A 19,822-nucleotide genomic window follows, 5' to 3' on the forward strand; every position below is an offset into this window, starting at 1 on the left:
GAATGGTCATTTGGAGTTGGCCTTTTTTCAATTTCCCTGGTCCTAAATGTGGCATCATTATTTTAGGATAGTACCCATAACATGACTAGCCAGAAATAGAGAGAGGAAAAATATTTAGTTTGACAAACTGCGCCAGGGGAGATGAAGGGGTTTGGAATGAAGCAAATAAGTTCTTTGAATTCTGCAGGGGGCAAGAGGGAGTTAAGGGGGTGCTAACATCAATCTAGAGTGCCCCTCTTTACTTCAAATATGGAACTTTGAGTTAGATGAAAATCATTAGAATGAAACTACATTTTAAAACTATCATTTACCTTTCATTTATATTAAGAAAAAAGAGCTTAATACCTTAATTAATCATGAGTGAAAGAAGTTAAATTTAAAAGAGAATAATTGGCATTCTAAAAATTAGAAATAGGCAAGTCACAGACTCTGAAAAATGTATTTTTGCAGATGTTATGTAAGAGTCAATTAATTCATGGAACTATTTTTGCCATCCTAGTGTTAGTGTTACAGCATCTTATGAAAGAGAGGTTAAAATGATACATTTAATAACTTTGGAATCATGGTTGGTTATTTTTGTGTTAGCTTTATTAAAAGGTCAATCTGAAAAGTTCTGTCATTGATAGGACTGTGAATGAACTAACCAAACACATTTAATACAGGGTTGCAGCTAAAGGTGACATCTATGTAACTCTGAATGAATGATTGGTATAACTTCACTGGCACTAATCATTTCATTTTGGCTTCATCTTGGGCTTGTATTATTCTTGTGACATTTAATAAAATCTATAAACCAACTTAAAAAGCTTATTCAACAATTATGTACTTTGGGCTTTTAAACGTATTTTATTTAAGCCAAGAAGTTATTGGCCTCTTCTTTTGACATAATTGCTTTGTGGAGTGTAGGATTCTATCATCTGTTTAATGGAGATTAACAATTGGAATCTATGTGGTCAAATTAGTTCTGTAAATTAGAGTCAAGTAAGTTTTATGGGTATATGCAAAGAACGCTCTCCATCACAGAAGTAATTAGAAGATTTATGGAATTCCTACTTAAAAACTGATCTCTGGCTTCGCTTCTCTTTTAGTTTAAAGACCCATTAATGTATTCTTCTCAGCAGTATAAAAAATAATCACATCATATGCATTGTTCCTTAAATAAGTTCTTTTCATAGTCTAGAACACCCTGCATGATCTGGTTCCTATTTTCCTAATCTAGCCCCCAGTCATTCTTTTCCCTCTCACTATACTGCAAATTGGCTTAACAGTTTTTCAGACTTAGCTTGCTCACCTCTAATGGGGAGCTTTTGCATATACTATTCCATCTGCCCTGCTCTTTGCATGCAGGGCCCCTTTTCATTCTTCAGGTTAATGGTTCTGTTTGTCAATGGGCCTCCTTCTTCAAGGAAGCTTCTGTTTGTTACTATTTATGTTAGCATTTGCTTATCTGTTGAAATTTTGACAACTCCATTAACCTAAAGTTCTGTGAGAGTAGACACTCTTTTAAACTCATTCACCCTTTGTCCACAGCAGCCAGCAAATGCTAGATATGTAGTAGCTGCTTAATTAATTGCCATTCAATGAAAACACAACTGCAATAACTGAAAATAAATTGAGTACTTAATTAGTGCATAGCTCTGAAATAGATGCTTTCAAACAATTGCCAGATACTATTGAAACTGATACATGAAAAGCAATGGATTCTTGAAGGTTTTGAAAAAATATAAAGACGTATAAGGCATACTCAGGAAGCACTACAAGGCAGGATTATTTACTTTTGGAATTATATTTCAGAATTATAATAATGGTCAAATATTGAAAATTTACAGAAACTGTGTAGACTCACCACAGGTGATTTCTTTAAATATCCTGATAATAATTGGGATTAGTTCATATATTACGGGGACCTCAATACGACATGTAAAAACTAAATCTCAGTTCAGATCTTGGCTGACAAATGTGCAAAAAGTCATTTTTATTAGAATGGGCTGTGACTCAGTGTAGGAAGGTGGAATAAATAATTTAATATTGCTGAATGTTCAGCAATTTGTTAAAGAATTTTTATGTTATAAATAATGTATTTATGACAATTAGTACAGAAGAAAATTTAATTGTGTCATTAGAAGTTTATGAAAGATTATATCATGAAATAAGTTTTAATCAAATCTTAAAGTTGCTTGGTTTATTCTGTAGGTAACCCAGTGAAAATATTTTAGGCAAAGCTCGAAAAGATGCTGGAAGGCCAAGCAAAAATGCCAAGAATTGGGTTAATTGGCATAATACAAGGTGGCTGGGCACAGTTGGGGAAAGTGTCAGAGTAGGGAGAATCCCTACCAAGAAAGACTGTTTGTGCAATTAGCTCTCTGAACTTTAACCCTTCCAGAATAATTAATGAGTAACAGAGGGGATCAAGACAAAGACACAAAGTGATATGGTGGGTGCTAGCAAGTAATACATCAAAGAATGCTTGTAATTGGCCCTGTGGCTTTCATTCTTTGCCCTATTTCTTTCAATCCATTGACTCAAAATAATGGGTTCAGGTTCATTATCAACAGGTTTTTAGCTGTAAGAGTACAGCATTACAACAAAGCTTGGATTGTGGCAGTGTTGATGGCTAAGTAAGAAGTTGTAGTTGGTAACTACACTTTGAGGAGGGAAAATAACAGATTCCTTCTAAATGAATCAACAGCTTTTACGCACATATTCAGAATCTTGAAAGCCTTAAATTCTCCAACTCTACAATGCTGGAATATGATTGGTGTGGGCAGGTATGTGTATTTCTATTTGAATGATTGATGTTTGAGGCTATGGTGAAAGGTTTATCATCCCTATATTATTTTAAATGAAACTGAATTATTGGTATATGACACACAAAGACACCAAGGGTTTTGTCACTCTAAGCCTGTAACTGTAGATTATTTCTTATATAAGTTTGCAGAAATTTTGATTTCCTTTAATTATTTACTTTAGATCATAATGGGAGAAAATTTGGACATTTCTAATATAAGTGGTCTGATTTCTTTTAATTTAGTGAGCTAAACTTAATAAGAACTTATATTGTACACAGGATATGTATATAGTTTCAAGATTTATGCTTTGTTATTTTATTTAATTTTGTGTGATCGTTATGTAAGGCAGGGTAAATTTTATTTTGTACTTCAATACTTAAAAATATCTTTATTAATCACTCTAAAGTCTTTAAAAATTAGCATTGCAGTTATTAATTTATATTACCATACCAGTACAGGTAATTTCAGTTGTAGAAATTAGATATCATTATGCAATTACAAATATTAGAATCTAAAACTAATTAATGCATCTAATGTTTATCATTTAAAATTTCAAATATTTTCATAGTGTTTAATATTATCATTTTATCTAACTAAAAATTTAGCTATATATTTTGAACTAGAATTTTATTAAAAGCTTCTGTATTTTCAGCTATTATATTGTCTTTCTCAAAAGGATATCATTTACTGGTAAACAAGCCATCTATTTGTTGTTAATGTTGCAATCAAATTTCTCTCAAACTTTAAATACATATTGGAGTCAAATACTGAATATTAGATTGACTGAGTTAGACATTTAGCTTTGGGATTCTCATTCATTAGACATCTATTAAAATGTATTGAAAATGATTGATGGAGATGAGATTCACTAGATATATATGTATGTATATGTATTTTTGTATGTTATATATGTAATTTTATTGTGAGATAATAAAATTATCTCACAATAATGAAATTATACTAATTACCTAGCATGTATCTGCTGAGACTACAATTTGCCAACAAAATATTTATGACATTATCACTAGTTCATATGAGCATATCATTGGAAATCATTATGCTTATGATCATGATTCACTCTAACAAATCTATGAATTTACAAATTTAGCTTTTACATTTCCTGGTGGACAGTGTTTCACTTAGCATAGTTTCTTTTGTTTTAGATCATAATGGTACATTAGATTTTAAAAGAGGAAGATACTCATTTTTAAAAATCAGTAACAGAAAGAACTTTTTCATTTGGTTAATAAATGATTCATTAATACATAATATTGGCCAAGTATTTCCTACAGTGAGTTAAAATGTTCTTGGACTTAATTAAAAGTTTAGAGTTTTAAAGACTCCTTAGAGACCATTCTTTGACTTTAGTTTATCAAGTTAATCTAGAAAAAGGTCCTTCTAGCTCTAATATGCTATGCTAAATCTGGGTGAAATAGCAAATTTTGGAGTGAGGCTTTGGAATATTTGTCTCTTAGCGTTAAATTCTCCACTTACCCTGAAGCAAATGTGTATGTATAACATTCATTAATTCTGTATGTGTTTTATGCTTTAATAAGAATTAATTAAGCATTTCCTAATATAACAAGGATTCTAATGGACAGATTGGAAAATCAAAGATGAATAAATGTGTTATCACTAAGCTCACAGTCTACTGAGGAAAACAGATGTGTAAACAAATAATAACAATACAACAGTGTTCAATACTATAATGAAGATATGAATAAAATTCTTCCCAAGCAGAAGAAAAGAACCACTAAATATACCTGAGGGCTCTCCTAGAAGACTTCATAGAAAAGGTGGCATCTAAACTTGGGTCTTGATTGAGAAATAAGAATTAATCTAATCAGACAGGAAAGGTGAGAGGTGGAGAGGATGTATTATACAAGGTTACTGAGGCATAAAGAGCATACTAAGTTCAAATAGCAGCAAGTTGCTTGAAAGATTACTTTGAGTACTGAGTACTGGTTGGAAAGTTGTAGGGATATTAGGCTAATTTGTTGTATGGGGTCAGGTTGAAAAATACCTGAATCTATGCTAAAGATTTTGGACTTAATTCTGGGAGCTATGGGGGAACTCTGGAATATCTCTCAGAGCATGCTTTAGGAAGACAAGTGTATAGGCAGTGAGTAGCTGGTCTGGAGAGAGCAGAGACTGGTGGCTGACAGCAAGGCCTTCTGGGAGGCAGCTATGATTATTTAGACAGTAAACTATGACCTAATCAACTGAGGCAAGGGCAAGGAGAAGAGTAGGAAGGATTTAAAGAAGACTGCTGAATGGTTCCACAGGATTTTGATACTGCCATGTAAAGAAGATGGTACAGCTGAGAGAAAACGCTGAGTTTTTTTTTTTTTTTTTTTTTTTGGTGTTTGAGACATTGTACATGTAATATTTCTTTGTGGGAAAATAATGAGATGGACATTTAAAAAATAGCATCATTGAGATATAATTCATATACTATTCAGTTCACCCACTTAAAATGTACAATTCAATGTTGTTTTTTTTTAAGCATATTCACAGAGTTGTGCAAAATCACCACAATCTAATTTTAGAATGTTTTCATCATCCTCCCCACAAAACACCATAACAATTAGCAGTCACTCCTTGTTATCCTCATTTTCCCAACTCTGGGCAACTACTACTGTGCTTTCTGTTTTTGGTCTATTCTTGTCATTTCGTATAAATGGACTCATACAATATGTAGTCTTTTGTCACTGGCTTCTTTGACTTAGCATAATGATTTCAAGGTTCATCCATATTGTAGCATGTATCAGAACTTTGTTCTTCATTCTTTTTTATTGGCAAATAATATTTCATTGTATGAACATATTTCATTTTATTCATCCATTAATTGGTTGACGGATGTTTGGGTTGCTTCTACTTTTTGGCTATTTTGAATAATGCTGCTATAATATATGGGTATAAGTTTTTATGTGGAGGTATTCTCTCATTTTCAATTCACGAAGGTGTCGAATTACTTGGTTTTTATAGTAACTCTATGTTTAACATTTAAAGAACTGCCAAATTATTTTCCAAAGTGACTGCACAATTTTATATTCCTACCAGAAATGCATGAAGGTTCCAATTTCTCCACATCCTCATCAACACTTGTTATTGTCTGCCTTTTTGTTATAGTCATCCTGGTGTGTGTGTGTGAAGTCATTGTGGTTTGGATTTACATTTTCCTAGTGAATAATGTTGTTTAGCATCTGTTCTTGTGCTAATTGGCTATTTGTATATCCTCTTTGGAGAAATGTCTATTCAAATTCTTTGCCCATTTTTAAATTGGGTTCTTATAATTTTTTTTTAATTTTTGAGTTGTAAGAATTCTTTACATATTTTGGATAAAAGCCCCTTGTGAGGTGTATGATTTGCAAATATTTTCTCACATTATGTGGGTGGTCTTTTCACTTTCTTGATGGTGTCTTTTGAAGGACAAATATTTTTAATTTTGGAAGTCCAATTTATATATTTTTTCTTGCATCACTTGTGCTTTGAATGAAACCTCTAAGAAAGCATTGCCTAACCCAAGGCCACAAAAAGTTGTTTCTATGTTTTTTTCTAAGAATTTTATAGCTTTAGCTCTTATAAAGTCTAGGATCCCTTTTTAGTCAATTCTTGTGTTTAGTGTGAGTAAGGTGTTCAGCTTTATTCTTTTGCATGTGGATATCCACTTGTCTCAGCACCGTTTGTTGAAAAGATTATTCTTTCCCATTTTACTGTTTGAGCACCCTGTTGAAAATCAATTGACCATAAAGGTAAGGGTTTATTTCTGGACTTTCAATTCTATTCCATTAATTTATGTCTATCCTTGGCTAGTACCATTGTATTGATTACTGTAGTTTTATTGTAAGTTTTGAAATTGGGGACAGTAAGTCTTCCAACTAATTGTTTGTTGTTCTTTTTAGTACTTGTTTTGGTTATTCTGGGTCCATTAAATTTCGATATGAATTTTAGGATCAGTTTGTCAATTTCTGCAAAACAGCCCACTGGGATTTTAATAGGGATTTTGTTGAATCCATAGATCTATTTGGTACACATTGCAGTTTTAACAGAGTTGAATATTCTTATCCATAACCATGGGATATCTCTTCAAATATTTAGAACTTTGTTTTCTCTCAAGAATATTTTATAGTTTTAGTATACAAGTCATATTTTCATTAAATTTATTCCTAAGTATTGTTTCATTTTGGTGCTGTTGTAAATGATATTGTTTTCTCAATTTTATTGTTTGCATTGCTCATTGTGGTTTATAGAAATATAATTTTTGTTTATTGATCTTCGTATCCTGCAACGTTGCTGAATTTATTTATTAGTTTTAATAGTTTTTCAGTGGAGTCCTTAGGATTTTCTGTGTACAAGATCATGTCATTTGCAAATGTAGATAACTTTTCTTCCTTTCCAATCTGGATGCCTTTTATTTATTTTTTTAGCCTAATTGCTCTGGCTAAACTCTCTAGTACAATGTTGAATAGAAGTGGTACAACATCCTTCTCTTATTCCTGGTCTTAAAGGGATAGCATTTAGTCTTTCACCATTAAGTATGAGCTATGTTTTCTTCAAAGATACCCTTTATCAAGTTGAGGAAGTACCCTTCTATCCCTAGTTTGTTTGTTTGTTTTTTTGTCATAAAAATGTGTTGAATTTTTTCAGATTCTTTCTCTGCATCTATTAAGATGTTCATGTGGTTTTGATGGGATGGAATGAAATTTAAAAAGAATTAGTCCATGGATACACATAAACACAACATTATAAGACTACTTAAACATTTTTGTAGCAAACATTTTATTGTTAATATGTATTTTTAAGAAAAATGTTTGGGCCCAAATACAAAGGCATGATCTGTGTATTCCATACTTTAGTATCCCATACTGAATATATCTTTTTGTATAAGATTTAAAATACATTCTTTTTGTCTATAAAATAAAAATTAACCAATTTTATAAACACACACAGGTATGAAACTGCAGCTATATTTTTTGCATGTGTGCATTTTCAATAGAGACAGAATAAGGGCTAATCTTTGGGAAAGAAATGAACAATGAATAAATTTACTTCACAGAGTCTTGTTTGTATTTCAGTTATGACAAAAACACATTTTCTTGTTTATGTAGTACTAAGTATTTTACTTAAAATGGTGGCATACATTACTAAAAATGGGTTTCTACTTTGATATGTGGTATTTAGACTTGAGAAAATCAAGTGCATTATCATAGACAGTGAGGCATTATAAGCAGGTGTTTAGATCAGAATATGAAATTATTAACATTTATAGGAGAATTATTTAAAATGAGATTTGTGTATTATGTGGCAGCTGCAGAATTTCTCTCACTATACCCTTTACATAATTATAGCAATCATTATAAATAGACTAAAGAAATCTCTTTATATCTAATAAAGTGTACGTTTTAGGAAAAGGAAAGAGGGATATTTTAGAAATTCAGTAGTTATTCTTAAAATAATGAGTCATTTCTGAAATGTACCTTTGATTATATAGTCTATTAAAATCTCAGGTCAAGATAAATATTTCTGTATTGCTACATACCTGAGTTGCCCTTTAAATGCCTAATACCTTGATTCATATTCAGGTTTTTTTTTTAACTTTAGTCTGCCTGCTGTGATGAAAGAGTCATCTCATCTTGTATTAATTTCATTTGATATATAGAATATCATTATGTCATAGCTGTTGGGTAAGCTTAAATTTCAGAGAATCTCTAAATTTTAAAAGTAATATTTTACATTTTTCTTGTGTTGGGTGTATTTTTCCTTTTCATAAAAATGTCTATTTTAGCATCACCTAATATAGTAAAAATATTAACTTGTTGAGCATCAGAATATTTTAAGAATTCCCCTTCTTATACAATAACCAAATAAAATAGCTTAAAATGTGTATATGCATATTCCTTATCATTTGAATCTTTGCCTTTTTTTCCTTTAATCATTATGCATGGAGAATACAGATCATGTTCAGATTTATAGCTTAGAGGAATATTTTAAGTCGATTTCATTGTGCATTACTTGAGTGAGCATGTGTGTGTCTATGTGTTGCTTTGGGGTTTATGCCCTTACTTTTTTGTTCTGTCTTGCTCTTCTTAGAGGATTATTTCTTCAGATACATTTTTGAAAAAGTATTTTTTCATGCTTCTCTGATAATAGTAACATGAATAGTCACATTGTTAAATTTGATTTTAATTACATGATAAAAATATCGAAGAGTGCACCACAATTTGGTCATAAGAGAACATTATTACTTTAAAATGAAATTTTGTCATTGAAACTTCAGTTTAGATCTAATAGACACTTGTGTTTATTGTTATATATATTAAAAGATGATGTTTCTAACCAACTGCCAAATAGAATATGTATGTTGAATGTGTTTCTTTTTATTTCTAATGTGTTTATGTTTTCTTCAGATTTATCTCATAACCTAATGATACTCATTTCTGAGAGTATAATACTAGATTCTTAAGTACCAAAACACTAAAATACCTAACTCTATAATTTTATATTAGGTGATCTGAGAGAATTTATTTGTTTATAAATATTACATTTATAAATAACCTTATTTTTTCAAACAAATACATGTTAGGAGATTTTTGTAGAAGTCAACAAAAATGATCCATTTGTTTGCTTTATTATCTCTTGTTTTGTCTGGTGACAAAAAAGTAATAAATGAATATACTTGACATTTTAATACAGGGAAGCATATTGAATTTTATAGGTTTTACTAACAATTAACAAGGTTGGATTTCTTTGGAAATTTTGAAAATGGCTTTGTACTTACACACACACATTTATATTGCTTTTATATTGCTTTATATACGCATACATTTATGTATATATAAAATAAATACATATGCATATTATATTTTTATATTATTTAATAATGATTTTATTTTATTTTATATATGTATATGCTTATATATGTATTTATATTGTTCTGAAGAGCATATCTCAGAGAAAATTAGAGTATACATCATCACTGGAGACTAAAAATGGTTAAATATCTTGATATATTAAAATTAGCCCAGACCAGTAATTTGAGGTAAATTTCTAAAAATATTTTAAATTTGATTAGTAGAAAGATTAATTTTGGTTGGCAAAAGACCATTTAGGAAGCTTTCATAATTTTTCAGACAAAAAACCATGAACCCATCAACTAAAGCAGGGGCAGTGAGAGTGGAAAAGTGGGAAGGTTTTTAAACTATTGATTAACACATAATGATATAGGATTAAACATTAATTATGACATCTCTGGAAAAAGAAGCAGTGCTCACTAAAAACCTATATGCATAAATCATGCCAATCTAAAATTATCGTTAAGAATCATGACAGCAGACTATTACATTGTTGATTAATAGTGTTTTATCAACCTGGCAGTAAGGCTCTAGCAGCATTTCAGAAAATATAGTCTTTGAACTTTTCCTCTTCAGGATTTTTTATCATCAACAAGAAGAGGAAATGTGCATCAAATGTGTGCATAGGATTACTCGACCTCTTCATTTCTTATTGAGTCAATTCTGATGAGACATAATTTTAGGAATTTGTAAATTTTATTTTCAAAATCAGAGTCTTATAATATTCTATAATATTCTCTCATTACTTTTTTAGTCTCTTCTTTATCTTTGGTTATGTTCCTCTTTTAATTGATTATATTATTTATGTTTTCTTTATTCTTTTAATCCATTTTGTCAGAGATTTGTCTGTTTTGTTAGGCTTTTTTTTTGCCCCTCAAACAACCAACTTCAGCTTTGTTGATCTTCTCTAGAGTACCTCTGGGTGCTATTTCATTGAATTTTAAAAATGTTCACTCTTTCTATGCTCAACATTTTAGCCAAGAGTCAAGTACGGAGAAATGTAACGTTTGCTAACCCCACATTTAACAAATATTAATGAATTGTATGTATCTATTTTTCCTGTTGTCTAAAAGTTGTGTTCTTATTTCTGTTACTTCTTCATGTTGTGTTTGTATTCATTTTTATTATTTCAATGTGTTCAAGTACAGTATATCCTATTCTTGGAAATATCCTTAGAAAATATGTGTTATTAAAAATGAGAAAGTGGATCTTTGTTAAATAGCCTGCATATAAATTAAAGAACTAGATATAGCTAACAGATTTTCTGCAGTTGCTTTATGACTTTGGGATGTATGTTTTGCCTTTTACTTTTAGATTTATTATTTATTATTAAGATTTGTGAAGGCAAAGCATTCTTTTCTGGTAGTGTTAAAGTAATAATTAACATTTTATTTCATAGATGATCTGTTCATATACAAGTGAACCTTTCTCCCACTTTATTAGTTATTCCAAAATTTTCCAGTCAAATTATCTAAAAAATCTATAGCTACAGTGTATTGTAATATTGTTTGGAATATTAGAACTTTTAGTGTCAGGGACTCAGCTTAATTATTTCTTTGACATAGATGGTATGTTTTCTAGCTTTTTGTCTTCCCATTTATTTATACATCCACATTATACACCCACAGTTTACTCTCCTACCCTTTTAGGTTTATAGAGTCAGAATCTCTGAATCCTTGTTTTTAAGTTGCACTTAATGTGATACTTAAACTATTTCCAAGTTTAGCAACATTGAAATAGTTATTAACCCTGATTTAGGGAGATCAGGGCTGGGCTTATAGGAAAAATAATTAATCATCCTGTTATACAATGTAAGGGAAACAGAGACCTCCAAGTCTCCCCACCGCCCTCAAAAATACAAAAATGTAATTGCTTCTGTCTTGCTAGAAATCCTCATTTCATTTGGCAACACTCCTTGAAAGTCTACCAATTAAACATTCATTTGTGATATTAAGTATTCCCTTTCAAAACAAACAAGAAAAAAATTCTCAAATAGTGCATATCTATGTGGATTTATTCTTTTTTAAGTATATTAAATTAGAAAGATAGAGTAGGACTTCTGAGAGGAGAAAATGTTGAGCAAATTCTAGGTCAAGATTTTCAGTGAAGGAAGGGCTTAGGTGATGTCAGTAGTGCACTGTGAGTTAAAACTGAGAGGAGAGCTCCTCCCTTTTCCTACTCCCTCAGGAAATTTAATTTACCGAAGATCCATTTGATAGCACTGAATGTTGCAGGTTAATAGCCAAAGAGATTATTAGGTGGAGGAGGACTGTGGTATTAGTGCAAGAAAGACTTTAGTCAACACCATACCTTTTCACTAAAAGATAGATTATTTGAGTGAGTATGGGAATAATAGCTATGAGTAGTACACAGTAAATCTTTATGTATGTATGTATGTATTTATTTATTTATGACTGCGTTGGGTTTTCGTTGCTGCACGCGGACTTTCTCTGGTTGTGGTGAGCAGAGGCTACTCTGCATTGCGGTGCATGGGCTTCTCATTGCGGTAGCTTCTCTTGTTTGCAGAGCACGGGCTCTAGGAGCGCAGGTTTCAGTAGTTGTGGCTCACGGGCTCTAGAGTGCAGGCTCAGTAGTTGTGACGCACAGGCTTAGTTGCTTCGTGGCATGTGGGATCTTCCCAGACCAGGGCTCGAACCCGTGTCCCCTGCATTGGCAGGCAGATTCTTAACCACTGCGCCATCAGGGAAGCCCCATAGTAAATCTTAATAAATATTTGCTTAATTAACAAATAAGTGCATGATCAAAGACGGTAGAAACAAGTGTCAACATTCAAAGCCATTGAGACAGTATAATGTGTCATTAATTGCCCTGTGCACTTGCTCTAAGCAATACAATGTGAAAATCAGTTGAGCAGAACACTTGTAGTCACGGATATCCAAAATTCTTGGTGGTTGGACTACAGGTTTTTCCATATTTCTCTTGTCCTCATTTCTTGTCTCACCTTCTCTTCCATAATCCAGAGCTAAGAATGGTCAACATTTCACTCAAGGTGCCCTTGTGTTTTTGCTGAAATCAGAGGCTATACAAACATTCTCAAATTAGCACTTGAAAGTCATTGGTTCATCTCTGCCTTATACGTGGAAATATCCATGAAAAATAGGTCTTGCCTAATCATCTGAAATGAGTAAATCAAAGTTTGTGGAAAATCAGGGAATCCTGAGTAATAAAAGCAATGAAAGATAAAGAGCTTGTCCTGCCTCGTGTTTTACAGCCTTATCCTTCTGCACTAGAGGGGCTGTCCCAAAGATCCTTCTAACTCTCCCCTTTATAAAACTCTATATTAGAACAATAATAATTAGAATCTAAGAAATGTTAGTAGACAAATTGGAGTTTAAATGTTCACTTAAAATATATTTTACATTTTATATAAACTGATCACAAAACTCATTATATTATTTAATTTTTATCCTTAAATACAAATTATTCTTAGGTGAGAGAATGTTAAACTCTCAATATTTCACTTGAAATCACCTCTTGGCCAGGATGAACTGTGGTCTTACATAAACTGTACATTGACTTTAATGGGTCATATATGCCTGCTGTGTAAACTATGCCTAGGGAATAATTTAGTAGACTGTAGATTGCATTATCTTCTCAAGACTACTAGGGTACCATTCAGCTTCCTGACACAGTAGACATAATTAATGTTATTTATTCAGTTTCAGATATTTTAAAAAAAATTTAAGTGCATTTTTTAAACATCACATAAAATAATTACAGTTTAGCAAACTTGTTTTATCTGAACTAGTTTAACACTTCCCCAGCTAAGTTCAAAGTTCTCGAGCATTTTATTTAAACTTTTCCTAGGCTCATTACAACTCAGAGAAAAAAAAATTCTCAAATGTAATTGAATATTTTAAAATTAGTATATGTATTGCTATTCAGATTTATCTCAAACACATATTCCCTGACAGTTTAAAAAACATGATCTCCTATTTCATCTCCCCTACCCAGAATTACAAACTAAAAAATAGTCTTATTTTCTAACATATTAAATGTTGATTAATCTCTTAGGGAGGAACCTACTTTAACCTAGATCTAAAGAAACATTGTAAATTGTATTAATTTCCAATGAGAAATGCAAATACCAAGGGTGCTATATATTTGTGTCCTCTGATGAGTGCATATAATTTTTATAGCTTTGTGATAGGCCTGGTTCAAATGTCTAATGGCGGCAGGTAATGAAAGATGGGTAAATTCATTTCCTCAATAGGGACAGAAGAGCCACCAGGGCCATCAGGCTGTGTTATGTAAATAGGGCAGCTTCCTCCTTGGGTAGGCCTTGAATTGACATTGCCAGCATTCACCAGGAAGATTCTAATTTTACTTGGCTCCCTTTGCTGAACAAGGCTCCTTCTGTTTTATGTATTCTTTCTTTAGGTAAGATAATAACCTCAATCAGGTTGCATTCAATTTTTTTTAGCTGACCGGGAAGCCCTTTTCTCTAAGATGACATTGTAACTTCAGTGTGGTCTGTTATGTCTCAGTTCTCCTGCAGACGACAATCTCATATTCCTAGTGGAACATCATCCACATCAAAACCATATATAAGTGTGCACATATGTATAGACACTTTTGTATTAGCCACTATCATACAGTAGGTGAAGAAGACTGGCAATTTCAAATGGTGAGATAATCTTTGGTTTCAGTTTATAATTCATGCTCTAGTAAGTGAATGTGTTATAATAAAAGTCTGTACTGGATATAAAACTTTTTGTTGGTTTCCAGTTTCATCAAAGTTGTACATATTCAAATAGTTCAACAAGGTTTTTTATGAAAATCAGTAGTCTACCACACTCACCCTCTTCCTCCATTTTCCCTGTGCCAGAAGCAACTCCATTCATGACTTTAGTTGATTCGTTTGGTACTAGTCTCTAAATAATGTGATAAAAATCATACATTTTGGTTTCTCAGTTTTATGCATTATCAATCGCCTTCCCATTCCTAAGACTTAACTCTTCTCTACCCACCCCATAATGCATATACATATTGCATAATATAAAATCTTCCCAGTCCCCCCACCCCCAATTTCCCTATATGATTATGTTGTTATTTAGGTTAGATAAATATTATGTTTAGATTATTATGACCATGTAAGCACTATCCAGAACTGAACAATATGGTAAATCATGATTAATTTCCTTTACTGTTCAATGTTCTGTTTTTCCTAGAGATATTACTTTCATTCCTCATTTAAATGATTTTTTTAATGTATTTGTAACTTATTTAGTACCAAAGACTCCCCAACATTGTCTGTGTCTTCCTTCAAGATGTTCAAGTACATCAGTATACTATCAATTTCATCTTTTTTTGGAGTAGCCTGATATTCTCCAGTACAGACTAGTTGTACTTTATACCTGGTGCATAACAGTCATATGGAACTTCCTGCACCATCACCCTGCATGCGCCCATTGTCTCCACCATGTTGGGTCTGCTATGTCCTACGCCATGTCTTCCTTATAGGTTTAATCCCTTATCTTGTATATAAAATAACATATCCATTTTTTCATGTCTGCAAGTATCTTTTGCTTGGAAATAATTTTCTTTCAGAATTTTCTTGAACCAATTCTCAGTGATGGTTTATTGAGAAGAGGCCATTTGATACTTAATCTTGCTGTATTGCTGTATTGCTGAGACTTTTTATCAAGAATGAATCTTCTAGTTTGTCAAATGCTTTTTTTAATGTCTTCTGAGATGATCGTATCATTTTTCATTTTAATTATGTTAATAAGGCAAATTACATAGATTAAGATTTGAATGGTAAACCAACCTTGTGTTTGTAGGATGAACTCCACTGAGTAATGATTATTTCTTTCATTTGATATATTGTTGGATTATATTTGCAAAAGCTTTGTTTAAAATTCCTGCATTTGTGTTCATGAAGGATATTGATATGTAGTTTTCTTGTTTTGTAACATCTGGTTTTGATTCAAGGTAATACTGACCTCATAGAATAAGTGAGAAAGGATTCCCACCTTTTCAGTTGTCTAGAAAACTTTGTGTAGAATTGAAATTATTTATCCATAAAAGTTTGGTAGAATTCATCAGTGAAGCTATCTGATTTTGGAGTTTTCTTTTTGGTAAGAATGTTAACTTCATATTCTATTTTTTTTAGATAGACGTAGGCTATTCAGGTTATCCATTTCTTCTTGAAGTCATGTTTGTGCCTTTTAACAAATTTGTCCATTTAAGTTTTTAAAAAGTTTTGAGGGTTTTTTGGAATAGAGTTATTTGTAATATACATTGATCATCTTTTCAAGTATCTGTAGTATCTGTAGTGATATCATCTCTTTCATTCCTTATTGAGTGATTTGTGTTTTCTCTTTTTTACTCTCTTTTTGGATCAGTATGGCTAGAGTTTTATCAATTTTATTGATTTTCTCAAAGAACAGCTTTTGGTTTCATTTATTTCTTTATTTTATCAATTTTCATCCTGATCTTTATTATTTCCTTTCTTTTTTAACTTAATTTGTAATTTGTTTCCTTTTTCTAGTTTCTTAAGGTAGAAGCCGAGGGTTGATATGAGACCTTTCGTCTTTTTAAATATAGTCATTTAGTGCTAAAGATGTATCCTCAAGTACTGCTTCATTAGTACTTCACCCATTTATTTAGCTCACATAGTTTTGTTTTTATTTTTATTCAGTTCAAAATACTTCCTAACTTCCCTTTTGATTTCTTTTCTGATCATGAGTTATTTAGAAGCATATTACTTTGTTCCGGATATTTGGAAATTTTCCATAAATCTTTCTGTTTTGATTTCCAATTTAATTACACTATGCAGAGAACCATACTTTGTATGACATGATTTCTGTTATATTTAGTCACATTTATTTATTGCCTATAATATGTTATCTAAGTAAATTTTCCATGTGAATGTAAAAATAATGTGTATTTGTTGTTGCTGGGTGGAATGTTCTGTAAATATCAATTAGGACAAGTTGGTTGATAATCCAACAGCTTGCTCACATATTCTATATTCTGATTTACTGTCTTCTATCTGTTATTAAAAGAAGGTTATTAAAATTTCTAACTAAAATTGTAAAATTTTTTATTTCTCATTGTAGTTCCATCAGTTTTTGCTTCATATACTTTGAAGCTTTGTTATTAGGTGTATAATTGTTTAAAATCATTAGATTGGTTTAAATGAATTGACAGTTTCATTATTATAAAATTACCTTCTTTATCCCTGCTAATATTCATTGCTGAATAACCTAGTTTAACTGATATTAATACAGTCACTCCAACTTTCTTCTGATTAGTGTTAGTAAGGGTATAGCTTTTTCCACCCTTTCACTTTAAAACTATTTCTTACTGTATATTTAAAGGGAATTTCTTGTAGGAAGCATATGGTTGGGTCTTGCTTTTAGAAACAAATGCAATCCTACAATCTTTGCCTTTTAATTAGGGTAATAAGACATTCAATGTGATTAGTAATTTGAGTGGTTTAAAACTATTATTTGTTTTCTGTTTTTTCCATCTATTCCTTGTTCTCCTTTCCTCTTTTTCTGCCTCGTTTTGGATTAGTCAGATTAAACAAATACTGCTTATGATTGCACTTTATCTCTTTTGTTGGCTTATTCTCTATAACTCTTTATTTATTTCAACGACTACTTTAGGGTTTATAGCTATGTCTTTGACTTCATACAGTTTTCCCTCAAGTGATATAACTTTATGTATAGTGAAGAACCTCACAATAGTATACTTCCATTTCTTTTCTCCCAGCTTTTGTGTTATTTTTTGTTAATTTTATTTTTATGTTATAAACATCACACTGCATTATTATTAATTTTGTTTAAATAGTCAATTATATTTTAGAGAGATTTAAATAATAAGAAAAAATCATAAATATGTACCCATAAATTACTATTTCTAGTCCTCTTCTTTCTTTAACATTTCTGATAGTATGGGTCTGCTGGTGTTGAATGCTGTCAGATTTTGTATGTCTGGAAAAGTATTTCACCTTCATTTTCAAAAGATGTTTTTGTTGAGTTTAGAAATCTAGGTTTACCATTATTATCTTTCAGCACCTTAATGACACTGTTTCACTATCTTCAGTGACAGAAATCTGCTGTCATCCTTATCTTTGTTCCTCTGTACCTAACATGTTTTCTCTGGCTACTTTTAAGATTTTGTCTTTATCACTGGCTTTGAACAATTTAGTAATGGTATGCCATGATGTTTAGGGCTTGGAGTTATTTAATTGAGCTTCTTGGGTTTATATGGGTTTATAGTTTTTACCATATTTGGAGAGTTTTGGGCTACCATTTCATCCTTTTTTTTTTTTTTTCTGTTCTCTTTTTCTTTCCTAACTCTGGGAACTACAATTACACATATTTTAGGCTACAAGAAATTGTCCCATAGCTAGCTGGCACTCTGTTCATTTTTGTTCTTATTATTCTTATTTTACTCTGTGTTTCATTTTGGATAGTTTATTTTGTTATGACTTTAAGTGTACTAATTTTTTTTTTTTTTTTTTTTTGCAGCAGTATCTAATCTGCTGTTATTCCCATCTGGAACATTTTGCATCTCACACATTGTAGTTTTTATCTCTAGAAGTTCAACCAAGTCCTTTTTATATCTTATATGTCTTTACATAATTTTTCAAACATATCATATGCAATACAGTTGTAATGTTTTAATGTCATTTTCTTCTAATTCTTAACATCTGTGTTGGTTTTTATTGGTTTACTGATTGATTGATTTTTATCCCCATTATGGGCTGGGTTTCCTTGTTTCTTTGCATGTTTGATAGTTTTTTATTGGATGTCAGACATCATGAATTTTATCTTATTGGATGCTGGATATTTTTGTATTCTTATAAATGTTTTTAAACTTTGTTTTGGGACACAATTTAGTTACTTGGAAAGAGTTTGAATTTTGCTGGTTATGTTTTTAAGATTTCTTTTAAATGGGAGCAGAGCAGTGCTAGATCTAGGGCTATAATTATCCTCATAATTGAGGCAAGATCCTTCTGTATTCTCTTCCTGCATACCTGTGAGTCATATGATTTTCACTATGGTTCTCAGCATTTACCTCTAATCATTTCAAGTGGTTCTTTTTCTGGTTTGGAGTATTTTCATAGAAGAATGCACTTATCAGTACTTAGCTGAATGCTTTGAGAGAACCGCCTACAGATATCTGGAGTTCTCTCTCTGTGCAGCTCTTTCTTCTCCAGTATATTTGGAACTCTAGCCACCTTGGTTTCCTCATATTTTCAGATCTTCCCCACTCAGAGTCTGCCAGCTTCTGCCTGGGTTGACTTACTGTGTACCACAGCCTCAAACTCTCTCATGGCAGTAAGCTAGGGAAATCATTGAGCTCACTTTTTCTCCTGAATGTTTCCTGTCTCTCAGGGATCATTTTCTTTTATTGACTGATGCCCAGTCTCTTGAAAGCTAGCGTTTCAAATATTTTGTCTGTTTGTTGGTTGTTTTCGTTAGGAATGTAGATTTGGCCCCAGTTACTCTGTGTTGGTCAGGTGTAGTAACATCAAGTTTATGCTTTCTTAATATTTTTATTACGGTTTTAGTGAGATTTCAACAATGTGCTGTCAATAATTATAAATTGATCTGTAATAGCTGCTAATTATAATATCAATAAAACCAGAAAAAATATGGTACAGTATGCATCAAATAGGAGCATCTGAACATGTAGGTTATCGGAGTACAAAGATCACAGAACCAATAATAAGAGTATCTGGTCCTTGAATGAAACTTGCCATTGATCAGTGTGTCACCCTTTAAGTTTTCTGTTTATTCTTGATTGTCTTATTTGCAAAAAAGATATTATTACAGCTATAGTATCTTCTTCAAAGACTTGTGAAATCATGTTGCATGTAAAATTTCTTTGAAAAATCAACATTTTATGTACATGTAAGACCTCTTTAAATATTTTCAATATTAATTTTATAAAATATTTATTACAAATATTTTTGTAGTATATAATCCATGTATGTTTCATATGTTACTTATATATTTTTCAGGAAAAGCCCATAGTATGAAAACATTAAAAGACTCCTAGTAGATTGTAAAATCACTATGTAAGTAATATCAGAAAATATTTGTATATTTAATTTATTTTGAATTTAGACTTCTATTCTTCTTTTACACACGTTTTACTATCTTTCTTGATCTTGATTTTGTCTACATCATTCAAAAA

General features: G+C 31.4%; 1 protein-coding gene across 1 annotated transcript in view; it reads left to right on the plus strand.

Moving 5' to 3' along the window:
* The window catches only part of TFEC (transcription factor EC), a 153,572-nt gene that overhangs the window by 30,893 nt on the left and 102,857 nt on the right, over positions 1–19,822 (plus strand). The window lies entirely within an intron of this gene.

Source organism: Globicephala melas, chromosome 9 (assembly GCF_963455315.2).
Source record: "Globicephala melas chromosome 9, mGloMel1.2, whole genome shotgun sequence".
In the NCBI taxonomy this organism is placed as follows: Eukaryota; Metazoa; Chordata; class Mammalia; order Artiodactyla; family Delphinidae; genus Globicephala; species Globicephala melas.